The sequence below is a fragment of the Drosophila rhopaloa genome, unplaced genomic scaffold, assembly GCF_018152115.1.
Source record: "Drosophila rhopaloa isolate 14029-0021.01 unplaced genomic scaffold, ASM1815211v1 contig_163, whole genome shotgun sequence".
In the NCBI taxonomy this organism is placed as follows: Eukaryota; Metazoa; Arthropoda; class Insecta; order Diptera; family Drosophilidae; genus Drosophila; species Drosophila rhopaloa.
The window spans coordinates 2,897,257-2,913,653 of NW_025335043.1; positions in this window are offsets into that span (position 1 = coordinate 2,897,257).

A 16,397-nucleotide genomic window follows, 5' to 3' on the forward strand; every position below is an offset into this window, starting at 1 on the left:
TTAATTTGCAATAAGTGCGCAAGAATTTCACAATAAATCTCGGCGCTGAGCGATGCAACAAAGTATGCAGCTTTATTTATGCGGCCACATTCAAATAATTGCGCTGCGCAATCAGTTGGTAAATTTTTTAGCCTGTCCGCAATGCAATGCAAATGAGTGGTATAAATTATTGCATTACTGTTAACAGTCAGCTGAGTCGAGCTGTGCCGAGGATCGGATCGGATGAGATGCAGTCATGTGGGCCGGGAAAATGGGAGGTTTGGGGGCGGCGAACAAGCAAATGACAACATACAAAACAACATGCAAAACACGAAATAACCATAAACACACACATAAATACGCGGCAAGCTGCATACTTACATATATAAACACTGCAATTCATTGCATTCAAATGACTGATTAATATTTTTAATAAACAACAAATGCGCCGCAACTCAATAGCTAAAAGGAAAATTGTGAAAACACGCACAAAACACGGGATAAGTATTCATAGCGGGATATTCAGTTTTTTTTTTTCTCCTCAATTATCATTGCGGGATTTGTTGTCGCTTATTTGTTTATAATTAAATTACAGAAAACACAGGCAAAAAAAAAATACGCCAATGAATACAAAGCGAGTGTCAGAGGGGGGCCCAACATAAATATTGTAATAAATTAATTAGCGCTAAATAAGGAAAATAGTTTAAGCCCTAGTTGAAGTCATGAGTGCTGGACAAACAACTAAAAAATGAAAAACGAGTGGATAAAAAGCAGAATTTTAATTAAATTTGTTTTAATTGAAATTGTTTTGATTTCTGAGCTGCGAAAAATGGGAAGAGCTTTGACAGATTATTACGTTTTCACAATTTTAATCAATTTTTGCTATAAATGAGATTTATTTTTTGTTTTTTAAATAAATAGATAACTTCCTGGGTAAAAATTGTTTTACCTTGACCCCGATGAGTAGCTACTAACTATTAGGATAGGCTAGATATAACGTTTGAATTGTGAGGCAAATCAAGCAACAACAAGAGCCGCATACTTCCGCATTAAAATTGGACAAGGCAAACAGGATGTAGCTGTAATTAATAATTGTAAAGAAACAAACTCTAATTGTAGTTAAATTTTAGCATGTTTAGTATACTTTGCATTGGCATGGGTCACGTTCTTTATTGTACATAAAACATGAGAGATGCCACATAAATGGGCAATAGTTGAACATTATAACAATAAGAGGAAGGAGCGAAATACCATAACAATGATCAAGTCATATCAAAAGGCATTAAAAATGGTACTTAGATTATCCAAGCAAACATAACAAGTTGAACATAAAAAATTGAATTCGAAAAAATACTAAAAACTATTGTAAAATATTTATGAATTTATCGTTGTTAGCATAAATTTGTGTGTGCATAAAATTGATTAGAGAATTTATTTTTAAAATCAATTAATGTTTCGGTTTATGCGCCTATTCCTTATGGTTTTTATATTGTTGGGTGCCTAAATGTTTTATAAGCCAGGCGGGGAGTATTCTAACTAAAACTGTTGCAGGTGAATTGCATTTAAACTCAATTTTAGTTATTTAATCTATGACAAAATCAAAACTCAAATCAAACAAAGCCGCTAAAGTGCATAAATAAATTTAATATCAATAGTAAACACAAAAATTCAAATAAAACTACCGAGATACATGTATGTGCAAGTGCTAGAGTAAATACCTATAAATATAAATGGTAAACTGTCTAAACAAATAAGTATTTATATATATCTACAAATACGTATTTAAGCAAACAACTGGAAATGTGTTGCTAGGAAGAACTACGAATCAAATCAGATAATAAAAACCAGAGACAGTGCCAAAACCGAATGAAAAACTCAATTGACACCGCCACAAAAAAATAGGCAAATCAAGCGAATTTTGCCCACGGCAACATGACTACAATATTAAAGAGATCAAAAAACAATTAGTATTAAAAAGCATAGCCGTAAGTTGAAATCAAATTTGAATATAAAAAAGTTGTGTTTTGTTCAATGACACTTTCATTTTAATTGATTGAGTTCTGACGTTGCCCGGAAACCCTTTGAGATTAATTTTTTTTAGAAACCCCATCATATATTATCGTGCATAACCATGTGTATAAATTTCAATTTATTTGTAACATATTACCAAAGTAAATATATGGAAATGAGCAACAGACGAAGCGGGACATTTGATATATTTATTAATATTTAGCAAACATATTGTTATCGAATTGCATTTAACTGCCCGAAACCGAAGTGAAAGCATAATGAACGCAAACAAAGATGGTAAATAAAACTAGCATAATAATAAACATTTTAAACGCCTCGTTCTTTTCCTTTTGGGGGAATCGGAATCCGAATCTGATGGATCATCCGACTGAGTGAATGAATTATTCATCTTCCGTCGGGGTGTCAGCACTCCATTCTTCTGGACCGTCGTTAATCCAAATGAATTAAGACAAATTTGGCTGAGCAAATAAACCAGCCTGGTTGGAATTCTGCTCGGTCGAAGCCAACTGACTTAGGTAGCTGAAAGCATTTGCACAAATTGACGGTCTACCGCACTTGCCACATGCGGCAGCTGAGAAATGCTGGAGCACTCGCACACACAAACAGGCGGGAGGATGCCTTTATTATGAGGTCGCCGTGTGCACTGCAGTGACATGGAGTCTAACCACCCACCTCCCAAGAACCACCCACCACCCCAATTTAGAGATGGAAAAGGTATACCTTTAGTACAATTTGTTGTGCAAGCCGTTTTTCCGTAAGTGGATTTATATTTATGGTAGAAGTAGCATAACTTACTTAACTGTAAAAGAAAAAAAGGTTAGTGAAAATATTATTATACTTAATTGGCTTGTAGTACTACGACTAAAAGCTATAAATTAATAAGCTCTGGTACTGCAAATAAATATTATGTAGCAAATATTTATAGCTTAAATATAGGAAATATAAATATAAAAATAAATAATATATATAAATATAATAATATATATATTATAAGTTCCTGATTTCGTATTTCAATTTGTTTCTATCCTTTAAAACCATATTGCAATTTTAATGTTTAGATGTATGTAGCTACAACCTAATAAAATTAACACTAAGGAACAACTGGTACTCAAAACCTTTAATTTTTATATATAATAAAAAACATTGTTTGGGTTTCTAGACGCCTTATGATTGACAACGGAACTCATTCCCATTATTGTTCACTTAGATTGACACTATTTATTTTACTTATGAGGTAAAAAGCACTTAAAATAAGTACCATAAGGTGTACCTAAATAATTCCCATCACTGCCTCAAAACTCAGTAGCCTAGGCCTCCTCCTGCTGATTTCGGTAAACTATTTACTAGATTCCCGGGCTGTGTGTGCAACATGAACTAAATGCGTTTGCGGTTGAATTGTTGCCTTGCCGTTTGTTTTGTTGCCACCAACTCCACTGCAACATAATTAGAAAGGCGGGATGGCGGGATGGCTGGCAAGTCGGAAGTCATGATTCACGAGTGCCGCACACGCCGCAGTAATTAACACACAAACAGCCAAGTCAGTCCCACCAACTGCCAACTGGCGGAGTTAGCAGGGCGGCTTAAGGATGCCCGGTGCTGGCCTAAAGACCACTGGAAACCTCAAAAGATCTGCACCACACAACCACCCACTAGCACTCACTCTCCACATTAGCATAAAAACCACTGGGCCAAAGCGAGAGACTTTTGGGCCAAAAGAAACCCCAGCCCATCCAAACAGCCTTTGGGGTCTGAAATTTTCCATTTGACAAGTGCCAAAGTTGGGCCGTCATAAAATTAGCGCCGTTTTTAACTTTGCCCAGTACACAAAAGGCATCAGTTGGGAATGGTACGAGGGTATAATGGTGGGTCGAACCTCCCACATCCCTTTCCAAAATACAAATACTACCCTCCCCAAACGCACACACTAAGCAAATAAGGAAAAGGCCAGCCAAAAGTGGAATCATAAAAAGAGAACACCGAAAATGTTCCAGCTAAGGATGAACTCGTGAGTAATGACTTCAAAATTTTTCAAAATAAAAGTAATATGCATTTTTCTTAAAATTATATGGTTTCATATTTTGAACCATTTTTCCATCTGGACACCTGGTAATAAAAAATAATCATAAGGTGAAAAGAATAATGCCAGCTTTGAATCTGTGTGACCTTTGTTAAAGAAAAAGTTTAGCAAGTTGATAAACCAAATAAAAATATAAGTAATTTCCCTGAGGTGATTAACTGGACAACCCAATGCACAACAAAATGATTTGGAATTTCAAAAACCAATAAAAAGTCAATAAACCATTAATTAAGGTTTTTCTAATTATTAAAAGTTGCTCAGAAAAATTACGAGATTTTTAGCCTGAAACAAATAAGACCAAAACAAGGCAAAGAAAAATCTCAGAGTTTTCACGAAAGTGTTGCCCATCTCTAGCATAGGCTAGCAAATTTTTGAATACCTTTCGAATTGGTGCAGACCCCTCCCTTTTAGGCCTTCTCCTCCATTCCGTCCCTTTCGACTGCGGCATAAAAACAAATGAGGCCCCAAACGTGTACTGGCACTTCGCTCGACGGGCGGCCCAGTGGAGCGTTCCGTGATGAAATGGCAAACATTCCGGACGGGTCCGTCAATTTCTCATAGCAAAAGTAAATAGGCTGCGGGGCCAGAGGGCGCAGCTTTGATGACTCTAATCGATCAAAGGCAAACGCCAAATCAATTGCCCGCGATTGCCTCCTGCGATTCAGGGTTCTGGATGTGGATGCGAAAATGGTAGTGGAAGTGGCAGTGGGAAGAGGCCAATGAGGAGGAGGCCAAGGCAGCGAATCACTTACCATAATGAGGGCCTAGATTGTCCAGTCCGCCCCGCTTGCATACGTGCTAATAAATCTGCCCGAATGTGTTTATTTATTTGGTTGCCGTAGCGGTCGAGCCTGTCACGGCGGCCTTACACTTTCCATTGATTTATGCCGGCCGCGTTTGTCGTTTTAAATATTTATCGAAATGATTGGCGTCCACTTGCCTCACTTCTTAATTATCGGCCGGAGTTGAATGAAAATGCATGAGGGCGGGCTAAAGCCCCTCAATTTACATGGCAATGGAGTAGCGAATACACAGTGGATTACACTGGCCAGCAGGATCATGGCTTATCAGTGAAAAAAATGTATTGGATTACAAGAAACACAGAAAATATTATGTAACCAATGACCATTAAAAAATCGCAAATATATGTATTTTTTTGAGAATATTCATGAAAAGCTTAAAACTTTTTATATACTTTGTATACTTCATAAACTCGTAGAAAAAAATCAAATCTATCTATACACCGATTATTTAATAGTAATAAAATAGCTTTAAAATGGGTCTATAACTATGAAACAATATATCTTAAGTCCGCAAGTTTAAAGGATTCATACCCAACCATAACTAGCTTTTTTCAATGCATACTTTTAGACACCTTTAAAAACGGTTTCAAAACCTTAGTTCTTTTTGATGCAAAACTTTATAAAGCTACAATCAAAATGTTCAATCACTATATTGTATAACACATTGTTAAAACTCTAATATATTTTTCAAAATAAACATTGAAAATAAATATTGAAAAAAGGAAAAAAGTAAGTTACATATTTTCCGTCACTTCTGTTGATTGGTGTTTTCCAATTAGGACGTGGCATGCGTGCTTCGAGTGCAGCCCCGTTTATTCCACTGTTCCGACGGGCTTAATGAGCGGTCATCTTCAATTAATGTGCAAAATATGCATTCACCATTTTTAATTTATTTTAACCATCCTTCCGCAACGGCCTAGTTGAATGGGAGCGGAACGGGATGGCAATTTGGAGTGGCAAGTAATGCCAGTTGCTGGCTGCCATATCACTTACCTTGCATATTTTATTGAAATTCAACACCCGCATATAAGTTTTGTGTTACTAGTGCCGACCAGCGTCCACGTAAATTGCCAAATTACGTTCCCAGCATTCGAAATGTGGCCGGGAAACCCAAGAGGAACGGCAACCGGAGAGATTCGTCCTGCGTCGTCCGCCTGTCTGCGTTCGCCTTAATTACCAGTTATATTAGAGCCACTCCGACACTCCCCGGCTCGTATTTTTCGGTCCTATAATTGATATTTTGGGAATTGCGGGTCTGCCTTGGGCGGACGAGTCGTGTTGCGTAACATTCAAAACGCTTCAAGAATATTAAACGAGTCTTTTAGATGGGGGAGCCCTTTGGCTGTTTATGGAAATGCTATAATTCATACGAAAGTAGTTTACTCAAAAAGAATGAACCTATTCATTAACACCATTTAAAAATTAGTTTTAATTTTACACCTTACAAATACAATCTTTATAATAATCCATCCCAACTATTGAACGGTTCAGCCAAAACAAGTAATTTCATACTCTTTTTAAACTAGTAAAAAGAGTCTCTAACAATTGAAATTCAAGCGATTAAATTTAAACTCATTTTGCCGGAAAAATTGTGATATAGTCTCTTTTAACCCCGAGAATACAATACATTTTTCAAATTTAGACCAACAAATATAGGCATTATTTGCTATGCAAAACAACCTTTTACAGCGCAAAAACACTCACTTATTTGTTAACCAACTTGATTGCTGGTTTTATTTTTTTTACGAATATTCAGGAATAGCAGCTTATATCAACTACGCCTTTGTGTTGTATCACAATTATTACTGCATCGCCAAAAGTTCAAATAAGTCATTACACACGTTTATAGGGCATTGCCCCTTTGTTCGAGGCCCACTCTCCTCCATGGCCTATCCATTATTAAAAGGTTTTGTGGTTTTTCTGTTAACCAATTTGCTTGTTTCCCGTTTACATGTGGATGCCATTTTGGATATTGAACTGCCGTCTCATTCCGTCAGTTGTCCGCCGCCCGTCAACTGCTGCTGAAATATTGAAAACTTTTGTGCGGTCGGCTGCTGGATTTTTATCCTTGTATCCTTGCATTTCCGCAATTGTCAATTAAAAGTATTACGACCAGGCCCAGGGGACGGGGAGGGTGGGATAGGGACGACGAGTATCGTCCACAAAGCGGCATGTAAAAATCAATCAGAGGATGGCGACATCGACCGCATTAGCTGGCCAACTAGGCGAACAGACGTAAACGAGGAGCGAGAAGGCCGAGAAACCGCAGTCAACTTGCTGATTGCGCTTTGTCCTCTGGCCATAATCCCAAGTCCTGCTCCTTGTATTTGCCTCGCCCCTGCAGATCCTCCGCCCCTTTGCTTCACTGCTCCAGCGGCTGCTGTGGTGGCCTTTGTGCTCGATTTAGTTTCGGGCCGAAAAACTTTTGCCGTCTGCCAATACAAGAGTAATTATCGGAAATGCGGTCTAGACGTAATCCTGGCTAATGAGCAGTTACGACTCCTTCAAGTGTCGCAAAGGACAAATTGAAATACGTTGTGTTGGTTGGTTGGTTGGCTGCTGTGTTCGTGGCTCTGGATATGTCAAAATATGAACTGTCGTGGCATTAATACAGCGACTGCATCTGACAGACCGACGACGGCAACTTCTGCTAAACTTTATGGTACATTTTTCCCAGCTGAAGGACAGACAAGTCCCAGTCCTGACAGCTGATTGATGCATTTTGCAATTATTTTTGACGCTGCCGGCGAGCTGAGATTGAAAACTTGTCAGTTGCATTGACGGAAAGTGCGGAAAATGCCGAAAATGCACATAAATGATGCGACAACGATATGGGTCTGTTAACACGATTTATCAGTTCAAAAGGGCGGAGGAATTGAATAGTTGTAACCTATTTGAATGTGACTTTTTGTTTATTTTTTAACTTTTATAAGTTAGTTTTTCAAGTGGCTGTGAATAAAGGAATCAAGTATGCCAAGAAATATTTCAACAGGTTTTAAACTATTTGAAGAGGTGTCTCAAAAATTGAAAATAAAAGTATGCTAGTTGTAAGAAAAATAAATAAATATCTTTGCAAATAAGCTTGTACAAGTGTTCACCATTAACATACCTAACTTCAGTTTATAATCGTTCCATATTAACTAATTTAAACGTTCATCATCTACATTTGAAATGTACATTGTTGAAGAACATAAATAGTTTTAATAAATCAGTTGTTTAACTTTCTGACACTACCTACTTCCGGAAACATCATTACTTCGCTTCCCGGTGGCAAAAGACCCAAGGGAATTTCAGCACACGCCTGAACAATTTTTATTTGCCACATTTTATCTACATCGAAACTTTGGCGTAACAAAAGATTAGCAAAGTTATGCCAAAAGAGCGAAACTTGTTCTTGCCGGGTTTTCTATTTTTTTTTACCCGCTCTACCTTTGCCGGTTCCAATTTTTCCCAGGCCAATTCCCCGGTGTGCCGGTGGAAAATGCATAGAATTCAACTAATTAAGACGCAGGGCGAGGAAAGACTGAGGAGAGCGTGCGAGAGATCTTATCGCTTGTGCTGAGGTGCTGAAAAATATTAGAAAGTTTCGCTGCCTCTGAGGAAACTTTTGCCTTTGACCAGTGGCAGAAATAAAGTACGCAAATGACAGCAAATCCTCAGGACGACGAAGGGAACGCACTGCAATTTGCTGCATAAAAATAAATTGGCTGGGGATCAAGCTCGAACTTAAAGAGCCCGGAAAAGGGCTGGCGGGGGAAGGGTGTGGAGTGAAGAGTGAAGAGTGCTAGATGCAAATTGCTTAGTTTTATGGCTTTGGCTGCATCTAATCGAAGTGAAGCCAATGAAAGGTAATAAGAGTTCTGCAAGTGCAGAAGTTGTCGGAAATAAATTGCAATTGAAGATGGCCCTGGCACATACTTGATTTTACTCGACCCAAGACGACGGAGACAGATAATTGAGTGCTGAAGTGGGGGGAAAACTGATGTACGGCTTCATTGTATTTATGAGATACTTGGCACATTTATTTCCATCCAAATTGATTACCGCAAATGGCCATGGGATGTTCTGCTTAAACTCGATTTTAAATTGTCCCCCAGCCGAGCAGGATGCACAGAATGTAAGCCGCTTGTAAGCCGAGCAAGAAATGCGCCATCCTTTTTCGGTATAATTAAGTATTTACTTTCACTTTGCCATCCAAAGGGTGTGGGCTATAGATGTAGCTGGGACAGGAAGCGGAAATGCGATGCGATGCGGCAGGGAAATCAAGAACCAGAAGCCAGTCGAGCACCGACATGAAAACTAAGCGAAAAAGCAATTAGACCTAAACAATGGGAGCCAGGGGGACGAGAGGAGGGGGACGGGGCAAGAGGGAAAACGATGCTGTCTCTGCAAACTTGATATTATGGGGCTGCCATGTGTAAAATGCAGGCGAGCACGAAAATCCCAGAGAGCTGCCAGAGGGGAGTTGGCAATAAAAGTAGCGTGTGCATATTTCAAGCAAAAATGCAACATAAAAACATTAAACAAATGCCAGACGAGGAAGTACAAGAATTCGAATGGCAGACACAAATACAAATGGAAGTTGGAGGGAGCGTCAACGGGGCGTATACGTTATGTAACTCCTTGCAGCAACACATGAAGTATACGTCCCGTTGCCACAGCGATAAGTGTGACAAACTGACATGGCAGTCAACTTTCCCGCCCCTCAACCGATCCAGAGTCGTAATTTGATATGCATTTGCATTTACACTGACAATTTTCCAGCGTGCACCGTGGCGTATGCGTAATTATGGTTTTGCTAGCGGCCACATCACAAGAAGCCGACACTGCAACTTCAATCCTAAAATCTGAGAGCCAAGCGGCCCCAGGTGCACCCAACTTTGATTAACCCCTTTGCCGGTACGCGACAAAGACACAGATTCCAGAAAATTCCACTAAACTGGGACATTCTAGTATGGCAAAGGATCGGGATCGCGCGTTTGGTGGCTTTCCTATCAAAGACTAATTAAAAACTTTGGCCAATGCCAAAAGCGCAAAAAACGCTTGCCATGTGCAAAGTTTTGTCATTTGAAAATTTAAACAAAAAGCTGAGGCAGCCAGCGGCAGCAACAACAACTGCAACAAGTGCTGCTGCTGCTACTGCTGCTACTGCCGCTGTTTCCTTTGCCACAGTGGCAACTTTCAAATTAATAAATTATTCATGATAAATGAAAGTTGCGCGAGTTTCTCGTGGTGGGTAGAAATTTCGGGGAACTTTTGGTAAAAGGGCAGAAGCTGAAATCAATGCTAGTGCAGGGTGCTTGAAATCAATAAAGTACGTTAGGAGTAAATAAAATGGAACAGCTTTATATTGGGCTGCCTGGCCTCGGGACACTGCAATTGCTGGCACAAATTCAAGAATGGATATGTCAATCAGAACGCGCCGTTAAGCAGCATAATCAAGCTGGCAATGGTTTTTACGCATTTACTTTGCCGGCTGTGCCATCGCTTTTTCATGAGTTTCAAACCGAGCCAATTCCAATTTTTTTCGGTTTATGTAGAGCCATCAAAGGGTATCAAAAGGGCGTGGAAGACTCTATGTAGTTACTTACTACACAATTTGGTACATTTAATTAATAACAGGAGCTTAACAAAACATTTTACAAGCTACACAGAATAAAGTACAAGTCAAAGATATTACTACTATGTATATAATTTTTCAAAAATTCTTTAATACCAAATAAATAAAACAATGAACAATAGAAAAGCGTGTTTTACATATTATACCGATATCTAAAATATTAAGCCTGATATATTTTTGCGATGTACTGGGAATGTGGCAATTCCACACCCCTTTTGCCTTTTTTCCAGGTGCAAGGTTTTTAAAAACGTTGACATGAATAAATATAATAAATGCAGTTTACCACTTTAACAATTTGTCTGACGCCCGTGCACTTTTTTGGCCTGCACCTTGCGGACCGCTTGGTTTTGATTTTTTGTGGGCCCCCGAATCGAGAATCGGCAGTGAAAAATGCATGTGGCACAAATGGCAATCAGCGACATTAATAAATAAAATCGTTGGTCTTTTGCCAACCGACAGTAATAACATGCACGGTAGAAACAACAGAAATCAACGAGCAAAATGCGATTTGGGAAGTGGGGAAAAAAGCGAACGAATTTGTTCGCTGTTTGTTGTTTGGTTTTTGCTGTTTTTCTGTTTTCTGTTCTGTTTGCTGGCAAACAGAACTATGTCAGCATTTTTCATTATGTGCCAAAAGGCGGCGGAAAGGGAAAGGGAAATTGTTCTGTTGCAGTTGGCATCATTTTTTAAGGCGTCACTTGAGTGGACAGCCATCGAAATGTAATTACAGCACAGATATTATATTTTAATTAAAATCGGCAAAATCAAAGGGCAGAAAAAGCCAAAGCAGCTATCGTGTTCAATGCAATTTCCAGTACTTCCGGTGTGTCACTCGCCATCGTAAGGCAATCCATGTGGCGAAGGACAAAAGTTTTGTGAGCGGCTTATGTGGCGTATGCGCAACGCAAAGCCGAACAATTTAAATTGCACAAAAAGTGCCAGCACGTTGCTTTCTAATTTTAATTGTGGTAATGCGGTTTGCCGGCTTAAGCCCAAGCCAAAGCCCTCTTGGAAAACCCCTCAGCTTTTAGCAGGGGTGGCTCCAAACGGTAACCGCGCTGTTTGTCAAACAAATTAGCAAGCTGCCTAAGAACTTGCAGTAGTTTTGCAACTTTGCTACTTTTGTTATTGCAGGGCAAACAATTTTGTGAAAATTTAATTAAACTTTCGCCGAGTGCTGCCACTTTAAAGGACACTTGCCGAAGGACACTTGCCGCCAAAGCGGGAATAAAAGGCAGTGAATGGAACGGAAAGGGCAGAGGCAGAGCCAAATGAAGACTGTGACGAAAATATGTCAAAATCAAGGAGACTTTTCCGTCCAACGCGGGCCATCGTACGTTGATCGATTGACTCGTTGCCCGGGCCCATTTCATTTCGGACCAAATTGTTGGCAACATTTTTAACTTTTATTCGGGCTGTCTGTCACTGGCAGAAGAAGCGGCCAAGACTACGACGTGTCTTTTCCACGCTCGCCACTCATCAATTTCCCCGCCCCGCCCGCAGAAATGGGAAAATGGAAACGGGAAATGGGGAAATGGGAAATGGCAAGAAGGCGGCTAACAGAAAACGGAAAGGGAAACAAAAGCGCTCCGAAAATTATGCTAGCCCATTTGCAAACAAGCCACTCGACTGATGCCCAACAACTGCTGCAGTTTCGGTTATAGCCCTTGCTCCTGTTTTTGCCTCCTGTTTCTGTCCTTCGGCAGGACGAGTGCATTTGCAGCTTAAACTCAATCAGCTGTAATTTGCACAATGCGGCACAGCGAAAGGGGCTTACTGCCATCGAAACGAGTTGGAGAGCATTAACCGAAAACCAGGATCGGGCCGGGTAGAACATCCTGCCAACCATCCTGCTGGCCATCATCTTTTCTCCCGTGCAGTTTGATAGCTGATGGCCAGTGTGCGAATGTCCGAGCCCACTCGCCGAGATAAACACACGGCTATCCGCTCGGAAGTTAATGATTATGCCAGATTTTCGGTTGCACTCGCCCATGCTGGCCATGGAATTTGCGTATTATTTTAATGCCGATAATTTCCGAATAAATGCTTCATTTAGCAGTGCGGAGACTAGCAGTCGAGTGGATTGCAAAAGCCATTGCAAAATTTTCTGAATAAATCAGAAATGGAGCCACTTACACTGCCACCAAACGATTGCGGTCCGATAGCCAGTCGTCATTGTTCAACATGCACTCGAAAAAAAACATTGAATGTTTTTAAAATTTATTTTAATTATATAAATTTTTTATTGACATCATTTTTTTTTAACATTTGTTATATATAAAATACATTTGTATATGTGTTTTCAATGTTTTAAATTTTATTTTACATGTTATATATTATTCATTGAGCATAATTCGGAAAAATGTACTTTTAAATATATTTGCAAGCCTAACAGATGTTTAGTAAATTAAATGTACATTTAATTTTTATTTTATTTACTTTTCAAAACGCACATAATTGTTTTTTTTAAATTCCGATTTCAATCATACTTTAGAGTTGATTTGTAGTTTTTTAGTACAAATAATAATTCAAATTATTGATAAATAAATATTTCTTGTAATATTCTGACATTAGAATTAATTTTATAAATGTATGTTAGAAAAATACAACTTACTTTCTTAAAACATTTTGTATTACATTCTAGAAAATAATAGGTTTGTTAATCAAACGGCAAACGTCATTATGAAATTCAAAAGTGATCTTTTAGTCATATTTTCTAAGTGTCCTACACGTGTGTGCAGAGCGAAGGATTTAAAATGTGCAAACGGACACAAAAGCGATTTCCAGCTTATTGGTTTGGCATTAATAATTTAATGGGCCCTGCTTTTGGCCGACGCCAGCAGTTGTTTAGTTTTGATTTCGTTTTCGCTTCTTACAAGCCTGCCGACACACCGCACGGAAAGCCGCATATGTTGCAGATCCGGCAAAGAGTTGAGGACCGGAATTGTCCATTTTCTGGCCGTTTTTCCGCCTTTCCCAGGACCATTGTCACCTTTTTTCTTGCCGGCCAAGGAGCTGGTAAGGAAAAGCGAGGCAAAAACAACTGTCAGTGGCTTGTTGCCTTTTTATTGCGTTCCTTTTTTCGATTTCGCTGCGTGTGTGAAGAGGGTAGCTTTTTATGCGCCCTGTCAACGCAGCAGTTTCTTTCGGCCCGGGTCCTCGAAATCCCAGTGTCGGCTGACAGCCGGCTGTTGGCAGTTGCCAGTTGGTAGTTGGCAGTTCCTGTTTCTATTCCTCTTCCTGTTGCACCTAATCGCATAAATGTGCTGCCAATGAGTGGTGCTGCTGCATATTTCATAAGCCAACAGGCCTGGTGTTGCCACCCACCTGGGAAGGCATGTCAAGGAAAAGTTAACAGGATCAGCTGGATGGGGACAGAGGAAAAGAAAATTCAGGAACAAAAATTTGAGATTTTAGGTACCCAAAAAATGTCACAGTTAAAATTTGTATGTAACGTTTTACGGTTTTGAAATTGTTTAATAATGTTTCTGTACCCAAAAGGTAGCGTTTCTTTAAGCTGGCCCTAAAAAAATCCTTTTTAAATCGATTTAAATAATAAATAAATGTTAAATTACCAAATTTAATTGTGCTTCATCAAATTAAATATATATAGGTATAGTTTATATAAAAAGTTATTCTTTAAAGGCCTTTAAAGTTTCGTAGGTCACAGAGCAAAAGTTATTTAAAAATCCAGTTCTCCTTAAAATAGGAGTGTTTAGGGTAAAAAATAATAATTTTTCCAGTGCACTTGTAGAGATGCAATGACTGAAACTACAGATTTAAAGTTTTTAAGTTGCCTGACCATCATTTCAGCAGGGCGCCATTGATGGGCTTGTCCAGCTTACCTGGCCCAACAAAAGCGCCTTAGAAGTGTGTCAAAAAATAAGGAGAGGACGGGCAGGGTGGAAATGCGACAGGCGGTAACAGGAGGTAACTTATTTGGCAAAGGATTTGGCCTGGCTTAATGATAGTTTCAATTATCGCCCATGTCCCAGCTTCGTGCACCATTGCACATGGTACAGACCTCAGATTTCAGACCTCATGGCAAACAGGAGCTGTGCGTTTGGGCCCTCCATGCTTGCTTATCATTTGGCCATAGTTCTGGCCGTTCTCCTGGGTTTTGCTCATTATGGCCGGAAGCCAATTGGCCGCGTTGCCCAGCTTCCAGAGTCTGGTCATGTGACAAAGGCAAGTTATGGTCGTGCAACTTTAAAGGTTTCAAATGAAACACGGCTCACTGGCTCTTAAATCACAGCGATTCTGGTACAGAAACTACGCTGTTTCCGCTTTCCGATCATTTATTTAAGTTGCACTCAACACAAAGTAAAATCGGCAACATTTGATTGCCAGTTCTGGCTTTACTGGCCTTTGGCCTTTGGCCCTCGCAACTTTCGTTTCGTTTCGTGCTCAGCGAAAGTTAGTCAATGCGCGCAATTTGCTAAAAATAAACAGACTGGAAAAAAAGTCAGGATGGGTGCGATATTGGGCAGAAAGCGGAATATCGAATGCCCTGAGGCTTTGCAATCAAGGGATTGCTTCTCACTTACAAATCAATGATTTTCCGCTTTGGCATAAGTGTTTATTAAGCTTAAAATATCTTTAAAAAGAAGGAGTGCCTGCCGAGATTTTAGAGCCTAAAAGTATTTCGATTAACGTTGAGGCCAGAACCTAATATCTTAATAGTTTAGTAACTGCTAAACGTACTCTTCGATTTCAGGGTATAATGAGGGCCATTGGTAACTTGAGTCTTTGCTACAAAGTGTTCCTTCGCCCCTTTTTCCCATTTTTCTTTTCGTCCCCTCTTCATTTCTGTTTGAGCTGCGCTTTTGGCGGCAATACGGAATGGAATACCAGGAAGCGAGAATCGAGGGCGGGACGGGACTTAAGTTCCTTCTTATTCCGAGTCGACTTTTGGCTGTTTGAGTTTTCATTTTTATGATATTGTAATATATTTGCTTTCAGCTCGTAATTGACATGGGTCGTTTGTTTGGCCAGCAGCTTGCACTGAATTTTTTCGAATTTCTCTCAGCCTGAAAATTGATTCGGCGAATGGGGATTTTTTATTTTCTATTTTTTGCGTACCAAATTGGCCGCGCTCCGGTTACCTCAAAAGGTTGACTTGGCCACTCGGTTCCGGACCGGGTTTCTAGTCGCTGTTTGTTCAGCTGCCAGTTCATCGGCAGGTTCTGGTAGCTTATTAAATTTCTTGGCCAACTTTCTAATGGCTTCATTTCAGTCTTTATTTTTCTCTGTTATTTTCCCGGAATTTTCGCCGGAATTTTTGATGGCTGAACATTTGCATGGAAAAAAGTCAGAACATCAAATCTCCGCTCACAATTCATAATCACGCCCCAAGGTGGCATCAAGCGAAATGAGTGTCGCATTTATGTGATTTTCCTGCTAAAGGAAGTTTGTGTGAGAAATCCACTTTCCCCCGGAAGGCAGGGGCAAATTGATAATCATTTGCCTGGGAAGCCTGAGGAATTTGACAAAATATTAAGTCGCATAAATTCAAATGCGAGCCAAGCCGCAAAAACTTACGAGGGGCATAAAAAAGTTGCCCCGACAAATTAAAATACTTTCGGCTAAATACTTCCCAGAACAACTAACCCACAAGTATGCACATTAGTGTAAGTCCTGGGCGAATATCCTTGTGTGTCGGTCTACGCCCTTTGCAAGTTTTTGAGCGATTTTCAGTGGCTCAATGCGCTCACATTGGCCCATTTCTAAGCAACTTGCCAAACAAATATAAAAATAAATTGTTGTAATAAAGCGCCAAGCCCACACACACACACACACACACACACACATCTGAGCCGAGGCTGCTTGGCTTAGACTTTGGCTGTATCTTTTCTATTGCCACGTTGTTGAAATCTATTAGCCACAT